The 16,824-nt window shown below is 41.3% G+C and overlaps 1 protein-coding gene across 1 annotated transcript in view; it reads left to right on the forward strand.

Moving 5' to 3' along the window:
- The first annotated feature begins 3,345 nt into the window (after nt 1-3,345).
- LYST (lysosomal trafficking regulator) overlaps nt 3,346-16,824 on the forward strand; it is an 82,091-nt gene continuing 68,612 nt past the window's right edge. The window contains exon 1 of the mRNA XM_050316622.1: nt 3,346-3,468. The gene's annotated coding sequence lies outside the window, so the exon portion shown is untranslated. The remainder of the gene's footprint in view (nt 3,469-16,824) is intronic.

Genomic DNA, 16,824 nt, shown 5'->3' on the forward strand with positions numbered 1-16,824 from the left:
GTATTCATCTTGGCTGACAAAAGATACTCTTTCCACAAATGTCTCTGATTTAAGATTCTGGATTTAAGGCAGTTCACTCATTATATTTATTACTCCACAGTTTTAAATATTGTTTTTATTATACCACCAAAACATAGGTAAATTTTCCTAGACAAGTAAATACTTGTTGGAAAGGAGAGAGAATGAGACCGTAGAAATGGCTCACAAAATCTAGGCCTTCCATTGCCTTTGTAATGCTTTCAGCTGAATCTTTATTGATAAGAGTAGATGGAGCCTTATGAAAAATGTGTAGTGGGTACTTAAGAAATTCCAGGAACAGTCAGAAGCTCGTTGACTGCTAAAATTTTGGGGCTATTGATCTCAATCCACTCTCTGTGAACATTAATACAACACACTGAAGAATTTAAGTACCAATGCGACCTGTGCAAGTCTTAGTGCTGTGGACTTGTTCTGTTGTCCAGGAGAACAGTTGGGAAATACCACTTGTATTCTTATTTTTTGCTTGTTTTCCTTCTTATTATTTTCTCCATGTATGCAAAAGAGAGAGAATTGCAGTAGGCTTAAACTGTGTCATTCTACTAACTTTCATGGAGCTGTTGCAAATTTATATTGATGTACATGAATTCAGAATGTGTAGTACTTTACTGGAAAACTCTGATTTAAAACTGAACAACAGGCATGGTGTTGTATCTGTAGCAGGAGCTTTAATTACTGTAATTAAAAAGAATCTGCATGAGGTAAAAGACAGGTTGCACTTTGAAGCATTCAAGTGAGAACAACATTACAATTCTGATAAAATCTTTAATTGCACCTACTTATCTTTCTCAACAATATTTTTAGTCCAAACAGTCTATAATCTTTTTTTAGCACACACCTAATAACTGCTTCAGTGCATTTCAACTTAGGCTATGGCTAACTTCCCTCCTGAAGATTTTAGTAAACACCTAACAAAAATTCACTCAGGTGTTTGTATGTGATAGCCAATTCTTATCTGAAAACTCACATTTTCAGCAAAACTTATGTTATCAATCTGAAATGCTCCTATTCTTTGCACTTTGAAAGCTAACATTCCAAGGGTGAGTTGATGCAGTGCTAGTCACTGACTTAATTTTCATTGCTGCTGTTACAGTTCTGCTGTACCACCACACAAGGCAATGTACAGGCTGCTTAGCTTCACTACTGTCCTTGAGAAAACCATAGGTAATGTGTAAATGTCAAGCACTGTGTTTGCTTTGCCCTAGATCTGCTACTGAGGAAAACTGGGCAGCAGCTGAAGTACCATCAAAGAGCCTTAGAGGTATTGGGAGAGGCCAGTAGGAACCTCTGCAGTCATCCTACAGCAACTGTAAGATCTGAAAGAAGGATAAAATAGTGTTATCTCTTTTTTTTTTCAGTAAACAGGAAGCCCTGGTTCAGAGGTAGAAAAGACTTCTCTTTCTTCTTGGCTGCAGGAAGTAGAGAGGATTTGTGTGAGTGTTATTAGGGGGTTTGCTCCAGGGCAACGACTCTGAGCTCAGGATTGGGAATCTTGGCTCACTTTGCTCTCCAGTAGCTGAAGTGCCAGATGGGATGGGCTGGACCGAATCCTACCATGTTCTACAGGAGTTTAAAATACACTGGCTTAAAAGTAGGATTTAGTCTGCCTGAATTAGCAAGTAACTGGCATCTAAACTCCAGGGCACTGAATGAACCAGTCTTCCCTAAATCCCTAAGTTCTCTGTGGCCAATGAAGAGGTCTGGGTTCCTTGAAGGCCACTTGTCTCTTTGAGCTGAGATCTGGCCTTCTCAAGGGTGGGCATGGGGTGCCACTGGGGCTCCCATGCCTGCAGCTCTGTGGCTGTGCTGTGTAACCTTGCTTGACAGCAAAGCAGTGCGTCAGGTCCCTTGACCTTCCTCGTTTTACTGAAATACCAGTGGTACTTGCCTAGGACTGTTTTTCAAGGGATTTAAGCCATTTTTGAGTGTAGAAATGTTGTATAGGTGCTTAATTCCCAGAGAAAGACACAGTCTTGGGGTCTGCGCAAACTGGTCCTTGCAGGGAAGTTGCTCTCTTGGCTTGGACTAGAGGTCCCTTTAACCCAGTACCCATCTGACAGGGACAGGTTGCTCCCTGTTAAGGTGAGGACCAGCAAGAGCAGTCAAAAGCAGGTACCAAGGGAAAAAATAAGAAATGTGGCCATAAATAAATGCCCTGGGAAAGACTACAAGAAGCAGGGTGTACAAGCAGATCAAAGTTTATATTTGCAAGACTTAACTGTTGTTACATCGTGTGTATCTAAACTTGCTTTGGCAGGTGGGTCCTGTGATCCTGCTGTTTAAAACATTCCCAAGATCTGACTCTGTCCATCCGTGTAATCCTTGTAGGCAGCCTGGTTTAAGTTTTACAAAGCCAATATGCCACTGAGGTAGCCAGCAGGCCCTGGGATGATAACTGAAATGCAGTCACAGAGTCCTCACTGGGAAAGACAGCAAAGGTCATGGAGTAGGAGGCCAGTGCACCAGGGAGAGGTGTAAGGATGTGAGAGGGTTGCACTTGCATACCCTCCATATGTACACTTTTCTAATTTCAAGAATCAGAATGGTTATGCCAAACCTAGGCATGTATGAGTATAGGAAACATGTGCTTGTTAACATCACCAGAAAACATATTGCTGCCACTTTCAGAAGATTAGTAAGTGCCCTGGCCTTGTAAGGTGAATTCCGGGAGCAGGCAAGAGCAGTGACAGGGAGTCGAGGCACTCTATTGATTTATTTGTGCCTGTGAACCAGCTCTGACAGGGAGCTGATCGAGCAACCCTTTCGGGGCAACCCTTTCTTCTGGGCAATCCTGCCAAATGCCAAAACCCAGCTCTGAAGCCGTAAACCTGCTCCAAGAATTTACTCTAAGCAAGTTCCAAAGCAGAGCGCAAACCCTCGGGAGCCCTTCGTCCTGCAACCAGCGAGGCAACGCAGCCCAGCGAGGGCAGCGGCTGGCAGCAGCCCGGCAGCGCCAGACGCCAGCGGGCGAGATGGGAACAGATACGTGACACGCATGTTAAGGGCGTTTCTGATGTTGCCATTAAAGCCGGAGAGGGGGTGGCTGTGGTGGTCTGAGTGGTGGTCTGAGTTGGCTGAGCCCTTAGATGGGGACCACCCTCTCGCTCCGTTCCCCATCAGGAATTGCAGCCCGGATCTGCCCATGTAGCACCCGCCGGGCGCTGTCCCGGTGGGACCACGAGAGCATAGGAAGACGCCACCGCCGGGCTCGCCGCGGCGCTGCCAGGAGCGCCCTTCCGCCGCCTTTCCCGGGGGAGCGGGGCGGGAGCGGAGGCGCGGGCTGGGGCGGGCACTGTGTTGCCGGAGCGACGGGGGCGGGCGGCTCGGCGGGGCCGGGCAGGAACCTCCCGCCATGGGCTGCCGGGACGCTGACAGCGGGATAAGAGCGGAGCGGGCGGCCGGGAGCGCCGGCTCCGGCGGGGCGAGCAGCGGGTAAGGCCGGGGCGGGCACCGCTAGCGCGGGGGGGACTGGCAGGGAGGGAGCTCGGCGGGCACAGGCCCTGCTGCGGGTTTCAGCGGGCCGAGGCCGGCGCGGGGAGCCGCGGGGCCAGGCGGGCTGTCAGCGGCTGCTGCCGCCTGGGTCGGCGGGAGGTGCCGCTGGCGGCCCGGGGCAGCCCGGCGGCGGCGCCGCGGTGGGCGGAAGCAGCAGGAGCCGCGGAGGCGCAGGCGGGGCCCGGCCCGCCCCGGGGTTCCCGGGCAGCGGCGGCGGGAGGGGCGGTGCGGGCGCGGGGCCCGCGTGTTTCCTGGGGCCGGCGCCGGGAGCTCGGCGGCCCGGAGCGGTCCCTGCGATGGGGAGGCCTCGGCTGTCGCCGAAAGGCGACATTTAATACCCCGTGTGCGTACACAGGCGGTGCGTGCGGGCTCTCCTCCGTCCCCTCCCGTGTTACCGGGATGCTGCGCGGGTGACCGAGCGCTGGAACAGGTCACCCAGAGAGGTTGCGGAGTCTCCCTCACTGGTGATAGTCAAGAACCGTCTGGACGCAATCCCGTGCCGAGTGCTCTCGGATGACCCTGCCTGGGCAGGGAGGTTGGACCAGATGACCCGCGGTGGTCCCTTCCAGCCTGAGCGATCCTGCGCTCTGCCTCACGGCGGGATGCGCTGGGCCAGGGGTTGGCGCAAAGCGGGAGCACAAAGCCTTCGCTGTCAGCGAGGCGTGTGGTGCAGACAGGAGATAACCACTGAAGAAAAGCAAATGTGGGCTGTTCACGGAAATGCGATAACGCTGGCGGACGTGGGATATACAGATAGTCGCCCTTTTTTAAAAAAAAAAAATCCATTAAAATGAGTGGACAGAGGAGCGATGGGAACTCTTCTAGATATTCTTTGAGCGTGGGGAGAGTGTGTGAAGATGCTTCCCCGGGAAAAAACAAAAATCTGAGAATTGGACATTACCTGGTATCCCCAAAGGAACTAAAGAGCAGCCTTTTACTTACCTCTGCAGTGAGGGAGATGGCAGGGAAAGCAGGTGCATTACTGACAATGAGAATAAAACTTCTTGTAGAAGAGAAAGCAGAGCAATTGAAGAAATTAAGAGAATCAGGTGGCTGCCTGTGGTGGCCTAAGAGTTGGAAAAGCATCTGATGTGGTTATAAATGGGACTGGTTGAAGAAGAAAATCTGGATGGGAGACTTTTTTTTTTTTTTTCCTTGTAGTGCCACGTGAATCAGTAAGACTTCAATATAAGGATCTACGGAAACTTGGAGTGAGTGATGCAAGGTTGTGTCACCAACAGAATTGTAATGTTGCTGACGAGGTGATAGGACAACCATCTGTTTTAGTCATGTGTATCATAATTTTATGCTAGATAGCAGAAAACACATGCCTGGAACACTTAACTCTTCCTGAAGGAAGGGTCTCAATTTGCTTGTTTGGATAGGAGACCATGTCTACATGGAACTTTTATCATGATGAAGCTATAGCATGATGAGGACTCAGGAAAATATTTTTGAGTTTCCTTTTTTCCTTTATTGTAGGCTCACAGACAAGTAGTGAAGAGAAGAAAGTATCTTCTTAGGGAAAATAGTTTAGAAAATATGTGGTTTAGTGGCTCTGAGTGTTAATGGTGGATGTTTAAAAGAGAGTAAATGAAAAATTATTGTTTTCATATGTCATAGGTGAGAAAAAACCCACATCTTTTTCTAGGGTATTTTAATTTTACTGTTCTTCCTCATTGTACTTTGGACAGAGAATCTTGCAAGCTAAAGGCGTATGGTTTTCAATGCTTTACTTCAAAACTCAAAGTTAATAGTAAATGAGACCTCAGGAAGTCAGTTGCCACTTAGTTTGTAAGACTGTACACAGATTTCTTAAGAGGAGTTTTTTTGATGTCACTCTCACAGACAGGAAGCCTTTCTTCTCTCTTTCGCCTGTGGATTTCTTTAGCCATACTCAAAGACAGCTTTCCACTAAAAATGTGTAATTGATTGTAAAAAGCTTTTTTGTTAGGTTAATAACCATTTAATTAAGATTCTTTTTTTAATGCTTCTTTTGCTTCCTCCTTTCTTTTAGTCTCTGTTAGGTTTTTCATGTGTGACCATATCAGTTGTTAGTGCGGTTTAAGACTGTGAGCACTTGGAACAATAGCATGGAATCTGTTGGAAAGTTAGACAATATGTAAAAACTGGAAAAGGAAACTGTATTCTTAACACTTACTGAAAGTAAGTTGCTTTTCTCATATAGTTACAGTTAAGCTCAAAACGTGTAAGCAAATACTGTGATTCTATGAACAACCACTTCAGGAAACTGTCAGTTTTGTGTTTCTATTGTCAGTGATTTCTGTAATAGACCATGGTGCTTCCTTATTAATATAAAATTGTTCACCCTTCAGCTTGTCATCCAATTTCCTTAGGATTTGCAGAATTTTACCATTGTCATGGTAGTCTCTTTTCAATTAAGTGTTGCCCATAGAGAAAATCTGAGGCAAAACTAATTTTGATGCTTGTCTTTTGAGGGCAGACGGGAGCAGAGGGAACGCAGGGTGAAATGATTATTTTGTAAGAGGATTCAGCCGCACCAGGAAGTGCTCGCTGTCCAGAACATGCCCACTTGTCCTCTGCGAGTGAATTTCAGTTCTTTGCACTGAACAGCTGTCATTGACAAGGCCGCACTAATAACCCGTTTTATTCCTTTTTGAGTTGTCAGACTCTCTGGGCTTCCTTAGTTAAGAACTGTAGTAGCTCTTGCCTGAGATGTCTCTGCTTCATCTTTTTTGTTATGTTTGTTGGAAAATTGGATTATAATGTTAGAAAAGGATTGTAATATGTGGTGGAGGGAGGGCTTTTATGTATATGCCTGGGATTACTTTGACTCTTGTTTTCTTTTCCAGTTCAAAGTAATTGTGAGAATGTCAGTTACTTTAGCAAATTATTGCTTCATGAAGGTTCTTGGGCCTTTACATAGCATCAAATAGTTGAGCTGGTGTCATCACAGCTGTTGGTTTCTGTGGTGGCACTGATCTGGTGATGGTATAGCTGGGACAAGATCAGGTACAAGAGACCTGTGGTTCCTTCTGTTTTGTCACCTGGGCTGATTTGTCTGAGCTGGCTAAGCTGATCGAGCAGCTTGTAACTGCTGAAGGGGGAAATCTCCCTCCTGCAGCCTTCCCTTTAATGACAGTGACAAGTGCCTGACCCCTCAATGTGGCAATTTAACAACAACAACAACAAAATCCAGCTGAAAAAAATAGTTTTCTGCAAACCTGGGGAGATGAGTTGCATCAAGAAGGAAATGGATGAGTGCAGTGCTGGAGAAAGAGAAAGGGAAGAATTGCTGGGGAGGAACAGAAACACCTTCTTGCTAGTCATGAGTTGTCAGGTGGGCTGAACTGTCATGTGTAGGGGGACTGTGTGTTCAGAGACTTTGAAATTAGTGCATGGAGAAGTCGTGCTTCCAGATAGAGCACTCTGTACAGAAGCGATACTGGCATGTGTCATGATGGGAGAGGAGAAAAAGATGCAGTGTGCAGTTGGGAGGCTTTTCTTGCTATGTTAACTCTTTGATTCATGTTTGCAACCTAGGGTCTGATTAGAATCTCATTTTTCTTGGAAGTCAGGTTTTTTTGTGTACTATTTGAATAGAACAGAAGCGTGAGTCTTGCTAGTGTGATTTTTAGGGAACTATGCTGTGCACTCTGCGAAGATACAGCTTAAATCTCATGCTGAGTGAGAGTAGGACAGAAAAAAACCTGCAAAATTCATTGGCTTATGTACGTTGAAGAAGGGGTAGGTATGTAATGCTGTGATCAGTGTAGTGAAGTCCTAAAATGATGCTGTATCGTGGCAACAGTAAGTGCTGAAACTTCTATTGTATCTTTCTTTTGGATATTTCCCTGAAGTTCCACTGGCTTTATTCAGTCACCTCTGCACATTTAATCTTCCTTCATTTTCTGTAGCTCATGTATTTTGTGGTTTTGGTGTGTTGCAGAAGAGCAGGGCTTCCACTCTTCTGTTTCTCTGTCTTATTTTTTAGTCCTCTTCTCCCACACAGGTAACTCCATACCACCTGCTCTTGGTGTGGGTGGGATTTTGCGGTAGCCAAGCAGTGGGAAGCAGTGAAAGGGTTGTCTTCTGCACTACTGAGCTTGTGTAGTTCACTGTAGACGTGTGGGGCTTGGCCTGTGACACTGTATGGGGTTGAGCTATGTGGTGAGGAGGCTCTTATATTGTGAAAGAGCTTTCCTTTGCTTCCTGGATAATTTAAGAGCTGGGAAGTGGAAGGCAAATCATGAATGGTGGTTTGCGAAAGATGGTGGAAGACTAGTGGCTGTTAGACTGTGTCTGTCAGATGCTTGCTCAACCACTCTGACAATCTCAGCTAATCCTCATGTTTATACATTCATTACCCTCTTTTCCTACACAGAGAAAGTTGAGCTCTTTGGCTTCAGTTAAAAACATCACCATGCTTGATGGAAAAGTATGCGAGTATGAACTACTAAGTGTGAGGTGGGACGAGGGAGTTCCTTGTTCTTTAGACTTTCGACAGTAGAGAAAGTCTTCGTTTTCCCTAGAGAAAATTGGGAAGGTGAAATATGAGAAGGAATTACTGTTAGGTAATGCCAAAAAGAAGGCTTCATTGAAAGCATTAAAACTGATGTTAACTTTATGCAGTTTTGTTTCAGCAAATGCTTGACTTCATCTATTTCTCTTTAGTATTGTAGAGGTATTTACCAACGATTTGTGTTCTTTGGGGGAATAAATGACGGAAAGCATCTAACTAGACTGATTAATTTTGGTAAACAACTGATTAGAGTAGGCTTTAGTGTATTACCTAAATTGTTTTTGTTATTCATTCCTCATCTTTATCTGAAGGGATGAATAGTTCTCAATGTCTAAATTCTGGAGAAGTGTGAATTAGTAAGGAAAATATTTAAGACTTAGTGCAGCATTCCTGACAGTTCATAATTCTATTGCAGGAGCTGATGAAAATCCAGAAGTTCACTTTTGTTATAAGATTTGAGGAGTTAAACTCTATCCAGTTTTGATTCAGTAGTTCGAACAAACACAGAAATAGTCGTAAAATTAACCAAAAAAGTGACAGTCTTTAACCTTCTTGTTCTTTCTGTTGGAAGGCAAGAGAGTTTAACAATCTTAATTTCCAAGAATTGTGAACAAACATTCTTATGACTTGCCATAGAGAAAACAAAACGTAAGCCCTAAAGTGTAAAACTTTGCATACATTATCTTTGTACTACTTGCATCTTACAGTGAAACAGGGAGATTTGAGTCACTGAGGAGTGCGTAGTTTCATTTTTGATTTGTACGTTTCAATTAGGAAAAGATCAAAGGAAAGTAGAATTCCCTTCATGCGTCTGGATATATAGATGAAATGCCGTGTATCTGTGTCTTTTCAGCTACTGAAGGTACTCCTCATTAATTTAGAACTATTTTTAGAAGCCTAAATTACTTCAGTTAAAAAGTCAACTTGATTATTGGAGTCCTGCTAAATCCTTAGCATTTGCAGCGAAAATTATCTTATGATGTTTGCTTACTGAAAATACTACTTGGCTACGTATGTAGCCTTCATCTGGCATACTTCATGCATCTCCCCAACTATCTCTCAGCAGTGTAAAAAAAGAAAATCTTTTTATATGTGTGCATGTGTGATAGACATTTATAGTCTGGGGACTTGAAATAAATGGGCTGCCTTTTTTTTTTTTTTTTTTCCCATTGTGGATAAATTTAGAATTTTTTCCAGTGATTAAGCATTTTGTTAAATGTTTGTGGGTAGAGAGTTGTAGCTATACTGGAAAACTTCATACACCTAGTCATTATTATGTGTAATTAAGTGTAATTATCAATTACAATTTTTCTGTTGGAGTCTATACTGGTTGACTAATTTGGAGCGTTGTTTAAACTTTTAAAAATAAATCAAAAATCCTAACTGTTTCTTATTTTCATTCCCACTGGAGAAAAGCTACCTAAAGTGAGATGTTATGTGAGTCATTTTGCCTAAAGTTTCCTTGACTGTTGACTGGGTCTTCTTAGGTCCAGTTCAGTGCAAGAGGGGCAGCTAGAATAAATACCTCCTTACTGTAAAGCCTAGAGGGAAGTATGAGGTCTGCTTCCATAAAGCCACCAAAGCTGTTTGCACATTGTAAAGAAGCTGGCATACTGAGCTTAACAGGAATAACAGTGTATTAAACTCTCAGATAATTAGGTAATTTTTTTTTTATTACCACTTTTAGAATTGCTACTTGCTGTTTTGTCTGCATCTGATTACTAATAGAAAGTGCCAACTTCACTGACCAGTTTTAAAGACTCAGAAGTAGAATTTGTCCTCTGCTCATTAATGACCCCTTTTTTTCAAAACTCTTATCATTGACCTTCCTCTCTTACTTAATCGCTCGTAGTGGGTACTTTAGACACAATGCCAAAATTTATCTTAAGCACTTTACTTTCTAGTTTTAATCCTCTACTAAGCTTTCAGTTTAGAGCAGCCTTTACTCATTCATATCCCTGTTCAGCAAGAGCGCCTCAAGATACTGCTCAAATTTTTGTCTCCTGTTTCTCTGAGTAGTGGTGTAATCAAAGTACATAATCTTATAAATTACAAAAAGTTTTGTATGGTCCTCCAGGTCATGATTTGAGTGGTGCATTTGCTGTTTAAAATAATCTCCAGGTTGACACTGGTTGGTCTGCATAATTGTAGTGTGGTCACAACTACAGTGTTTTTCCCAGTTGTCCCAGACACCACACTATCTGCTGATCTGCTCTACTGTAGATTATTGTAAGAGGGTATTCACAATTCTGCCTGGTCATGCAGGGCTGGTCTATGTAGGCTCCCTGCTGGAGAGAACTTCTGACTTACCTGCAGTAGTAGACTGCTGCTTTCATTTTGCTCTGCACAGTCTCTAGAGGTTAGTCTTGGTGTTTAGATTTAGTCATTACTGTGCCACATGACTGTCAAGGGGGAAGTATAAAACCTAAAGTCTGGGAGAAGGTATTTGGGAGTATTAAGTGTATGTATTTTAATTTGGGGAAGAACTTGTTACCATTCTGAGAAGTGTTCAGAACAAGGCTCACTGCAGAGCAATGCCTTTTCAACCTTTTCATTGCTAAATGTTTCATAGATTATATTCATCCTTCATTTTCCTTTAGGAAGAACTTACTGGTCTTGCCATTCTGCCTTGTGCTGGAGTATTTGTCGGTTCCTTCCTTTAGTACCGTGTGTTTGCACAGGTGTTGGCTTCTGACTCTTTGGATAAGATCTGAAACAGATCCTAGCCTTCCACTCTGCTAGCACAGTTTGTCTCTAGCATTTTCATGGTATCAATAACAGCATGAATGTTCTTCAGTGCATTTTAGCTGGTGTCCATGATAGCAAGCATATTTGTTTCTGACACAGTTAGTATTGTAATGATTATCTGTGAAGGCCCCCAGCTTTCCCCATGCCTCTTGAAAGGAATGCATATTCTCTGTGCCTGCACAGAGTGGTCTGAAATGTGAAAATTTTAAATGAACTGGAATGGATTTAATTTAGGTAACTATGTTGTAGTTACTGACTTTGGATATTACAAGATCATAAGCTTAGCATAAACTTGAGTATAGCATGTGTACAGGGTTAATGCATTGCTTGAGTGTAGGGGTGATTGTTTGAGAGCCTGTCTTTCATTAGTGTTGTGCTTTTTATCTCGTTAGATGAATCATCTTTCATTTTTTTTACTCGATTTCAGGCTTGACAAGAATGTATTCACAGGTGTTTCATATTGTTTGACTAAATAAAATTCTACGTTAAGTTGAGAAACTGTCTCAAAGCACTTATGCAGCTCACCTGTAGGATTCTTTGCCATTAACACTGTCTCAGTGATGTTTCATCCAGACTCAAAAGGAGGAAATTTCTGATAATCTGCCAACTTGTAAAGGGAATATCGATCTTCATAGCTCAAGGCAGAACCTGAGAACCTGCTGAATTTCAGCAAGAAAAACTTGCCTAGCGTTGATCACTTAATCTCTGGTGCTACTTTCTTAGTACACAGTTGGTATTGCATTGCTCTGTTCCATTACGATAGATTGCATTGGTCATTACTACAGTGAACAATTCTTTAAGCTTTGCACTCAAGACTCCTAAAAATCTTAACCTAGTTCATATTTTTTCCAAATGAAGGCCATATATGTCAAGTAGGTATTTATATGTGGAAAACCTAGGATGACATAAAACTAAAATATTTAAATGTACTATTTTTCTGCCAACAGATTTTCACTTCCTCTTTCTTGCTTCATGGTACATGTAGTCAAAGATTTTGACAGTGTGTTGTGTGGGTAGACAGTTGGCATTTAATTCTATTCCCCAAGCTAATGGTACTTTCCAAAACATAAACATTAAGCATGAATAAGGTTTACTGGTGCTATATGTGCCAAGTTCAACAAATTCACTTTTTAAGCATCATGAAATTACAGCTTAATAAACTCGTAAAAGCCTTGTTATGAGTTAAACAGGTAATAGAAATTAGTTTCTTTTCATAAGCAGACTTTAAAATGATGGGAAAAATCATGATATGCATACTTCACAATCAAGAAGGACAAGAAATTGTTGTTTAAGTTAAATTTTGATTAAATGCTGTTTGTGTTCCATTGCTGTGACTATTTCAGTAGCTTATGGTGCACCAAAAGCCGCATCAAAAGTCATTGAATTGACCTTATTGAAACATTCCTAAAAATTACGTTCCTGACAAATTGAACCAATTAATTACATTAAGTTACTGTACAGAATTATGTTAGGGATTTCATATAAGACATGGAAAGACATGTCCATCCATGTTCCAGAACATAGTTTGTTGTGGATGTGGACAACTGATGATCAGGAGGCACTAGGAATAGAGAGGGATGTTAGGCTTCTCAATCCCTAAAGCTTGCTAGGCTTGAACTATAAAGTAGTTTGGCCTCTACCATACCCTAGTACAGACTCTGCCATATATTCTCTCTCCCTGAATTGTGAGGCCCTGGTAGGCTAGGGCTATTGGTGAAATCCTAAGTTTTGCCTGTAGCTTCATCTTGATGGGTGTCAGAAATAGAATATTTGTTGTAATAATAATGATTATGCTTTTCACCTCTGGAATTACAGTCCTCTAAAACATCATACAAACTGTATGTTCCACATTATTTTATAGATCTCTAGTCTATTCCTTATAGGTGGTAAAGTCTGCAGGTAGTTTGCATGTGAGCTGCCTGCCTTTTCAGGCGCTCAGATCCTGTATCACTTGCTCTTTTCTTGCCAGGTTCTCTCTTCTGGGTTTGGTAGTCCCTGTTTGATCGACCTTTTTAACACAGTTTATTATGTCTTAATGTTCTTGCGTTGGTTTCCAGTCACCTGTGTGCTGCTGCAAGTTAGAGCCATTGTATAGTTAGTTGTAGGTAATAAGTTAGAAACTTGCTGTTTTGAGTTGATATTCGCCCTTGCAGGACAAGCTTGTGCTTTTCAGGGCCATGAGTAGGTTTTCCATTTAAGGGGCTAGATCCACAGAATAATGAAATGACAGTATACGGTAGAAACACTGGGAATGTAAATTGGAGTTTCTTTAATGAAAGTCATGTCCTAAGATGAACTTTGTAAATGATTGAACAAAAAAAAAAATGAGTTGTGGGGTTGTTGTTTTTTTTTTTCTTGTATGTAAACACAAATAATATGTATGCATTAATCTGAGATACCTTTGAGTGATGCTTCTATCATTCGGAGATGGCTTTTCCAGTAGTTATGCTGGAGAAGTGAGATTCTGGAAGTAGTCATGTGGGCAGATCAGACTTAAACACAGGTCAGAATATATCACTGGGAGCTTATTAAACTCTGTAGCAAATGTAGCAAATACATTGTAAGTTACCTTTGAAAGAATACACTGACCAAGTTTTGGAAGTGTAGTCTACAACAAATTGTGCCCAAAGAAGTTACCCATTTCAAACTGTCAAAAAAACCTGAGGCCTGAAAATCCATGGGAAATGATAATTTGGGAGTAGGAAGGGCTGGGTTTTTCCTTTTTTTTTTTTCTTCTCACTGTGTGGTATACCACAGATGTGGGTCTTGATCCAGAAAGATGACAGCTCTGATACTGTTTCTGAGAAGGTGACCTGCCTGTACCTTCTATAATGCCACTTTGCCACTAAGTGCCTTGAGCCTTGGGTGTGTTTGCTGACTTGATTTTCTATCTATATCTGTCTATATATGGCAGGTATTTTGGGAAGCACCTTGTTGCTTTTATTTGGCCAAACATGGCATAGTATTTGTCTGATCTTACTTGTTTTTTTTCCTTGGCATTCCTATTCTACATCAGGAATGGCTAGTTTAGCCATCCAGGTCACAGTGTTCCTAACTGTACACAGTATGAAAATGAGTATTTCTTTAAAGACTGTTTTTTTCAGTATGCCCAGATCATTACTTTGTCCTTTTTTTCCAGTGTAAGATATAATGCTTTCACATCCACTTAGAGGTAGAAATTTTCTAATTCTCAGGTTGTATAAGCACTGAACTCCATGGATTACATTTTAATACCAAGGGAGCAGAACGTAAGTAGACAATATACTTATAGAAGGCTTAAGATACTTGTAGGACTCTCAAATTTCAGGTATTGCTAGACAAGTATCCCATTTAGGTGAAATTGGAGTTAATACATAAAAGTGGCTTCAGTAAGTTTATGCAGACATAAACACACTTGTACATACTGAAGCATCATTGCTCTGAAGGTCTCAACATACTTTTCAGTGTTCATTAAAATAATACTTGTTTACCATCTTGTGAAGTTGACACACTTCCCTGGCGGGTTAAAAGGACAGTGCATGTGTTATTTATCCAAACATACCAAGCATTTTTGGTTTTCATTTTTTTCTTTATTATGGGTAGAGAGACTCTGAATAACTTGTTTGGAAATAATATTTATCTAGTGGATTACACAGAAGGCTAAAAGCTGGTTACCGAACCCCTGGATGAAAGGATTTCATACAGTAGAACTGTGCCAAGAAAATTGGCAGCTACCTGCAATCTTAGGATAAATTCTGTATGTTAAGAGATTGTTTTTCATGTGCAGCGTCATGGCTGGAGAAACACTGCCTTAGTATGTTTTGCTAGGTTTGCTGCTTCTGTAACCCCAAATAGTTAATAAATAAGAGCAGGGAACAGAGTGGTTGAAAATAGTAAGTAGGAGATCTGCAGAGCTGGAGTGTTGTCTGTTTTCAGAATGAACCAAAGTTGCACTGTCTTGTTTTTGCTCTTGTTTGCATATGTCTTTGACTATCTGAATTGCTGGGTGGTTAGTAAATGTTCCCTATGTTTTGTAAGCTATGCTTTTGGCCGATTGCCTTGCGTCAGTAAAGCAAGGCATCAAAGCATGTCATGCTTTGAGGTGCTCTGCTTGAATTGCAAGTTCCTGTTTTCTTTAGGTCTTGTGCATTGCTCCTGCTGTGTAACCTGTTTTGGCAATATCAGCTGGGTATTTGTTTCCAGCTTGTGTAAAGTTTTGAATCATATCTAAAGAACAGAAAAGGAAGAATGCTGCTTTTGGTGGTGCATTAGTTTGAGCCTTTACTTGCATTTTTCCACCAAGTACAGACCTCAAGGCAGCACTGTGGTTCCTGTCTTGGTCCAGGCCATGCTAGATACAGATTTCTCTATTGCACTCTTTCTTTTCCTCCCCAGTTTGCAGAGAGGATTTAATCGTTAGTCTTATTGTTAACAAATTTCTTTAAACGGGCAATCAAAACTGATGTCTGTTACTAACAAGATAAACTTAGTTTCTGCAATAAACTTGACAATCTGTGCTACAATTGCAGAAGGTGGAGTGTCTTAGTGTTAATAATGTGCTGGTGCTCTTCATTATGCATGTGTCCTCCTCTTACAGAAGCTTGAGCTTAAATGGAAAGTTTGACCACAAACTTAATCTGATTAAATAATGGTTGATATAATCATATTAATGTTAAAATCCTTGAAGAGGTAACAAGCATGTTTTCCAGAGCATAAATATTAAGTACAAGCTATGGGGCTGGGGCAAGTATTTGGTAACTGAAATAAATACTGTGTTAAGTAAATTTAGTGTTTGTTGACCAGTTGTGACTTGTATTCCCATATACTTTTTCTATGGAACAGGTGAAAGGGCTACAGGTTTTGAACTGCAGACCAGAAAGAACTTGATTGTACCTTATCTTACAGAAACTGAAGGGGTTTTTAAAGTGTTAATTTTATTACCTACTAAAAATGCAACTTCATTGCAGTCTGTACTTAAAAGGACTCGTAGCTGTGCCAAACCTGGCCAGTGTTTATCTCTTACCTGAAACAGAAAACTAGGGAAGGTAAATAAATTAACAACTTCATGTAGCTATATGTTCTCCACTTCTCTTTACATCATCTGTAAAACAGCTTCTTGTAAGTTTATTTTTCTTATCAAACTGGCTATCACTCCTTTAGTGCAGTAAGATATTCCTTTAACCTGGTAGACAAGACTGCTTTATTGAAGATAACATAATGAGTTACAGGAAATTAAGGCTTGCATGTGGTTTTTATGTACCATGTATGCCTTCTTAGGTACACTGTCACCTTGTTTTAGTTGGACAGTCAAGCCTGACACTGCAGCTGTACGAACAGCACTCAGTAGCATGCCAATTCTAGACTGATAGAACTACTAATGACCAATTTGAAGATACTTATTGGCATCTACTTCACAACAAATAGAGGTGGTTTAAGAAGTTGCTTTTTTGCTAAGACTGTGAAATTAACATTAAAGAAAAATTTAAAAGAAAAAAGTTGTGGAGAAGTAGGTTTATTAGAGCACTAGTTAGGGCTGTTTATCCACTGGAGACCATCAAATGTTTTGCCTCTCCTTTCTTCCTGTACCTTATTATAATGTTGCTGTAACAAATTTGTAATTGCTACTTTTTATCGTATTACTGGATATTCCAAGCCTTTCTGGAAAATGCATTGCTGAAAACATAACCAAGGAAAGGCCCAGTTCACTCTCATATACAGAGAATTAATTCTGACCCTAAGTTTTTGTTGCATTTTCTTCTTTCCACAGATTGTACTGATGTTAGACATAATACCATCTAATCATTAGCACTATATAAATTTAGTATATAATTGATTCAGTATTCAAGATTGCTAAATTGGTCTTAAAATTAAGTTCTTTTGAAGTCCACTGAAGTAAGCACAAAGCAGCCTTACGCTTTAAGATACTCAGCTGATGAGCAACTTCATAAAGATGGAAGAAGTTCAGAGAAAATACAAGTTTCAGGTGCAGGAAATTGATTACTACCACAATCACAAACAGAATGTAATTCCTTCGAGAGCTGGTGCAGAAAGGGGCCAGAGGGCAG

Source organism: Myiozetetes cayanensis, unplaced genomic scaffold (genome assembly GCF_022539395.1).
Source record: "Myiozetetes cayanensis isolate MyiCay16 unplaced genomic scaffold, myiCay2020 scf2-11, whole genome shotgun sequence".
In the NCBI taxonomy this organism is placed as follows: domain Eukaryota; kingdom Metazoa; phylum Chordata; class Aves; order Passeriformes; family Tyrannidae; genus Myiozetetes; species Myiozetetes cayanensis.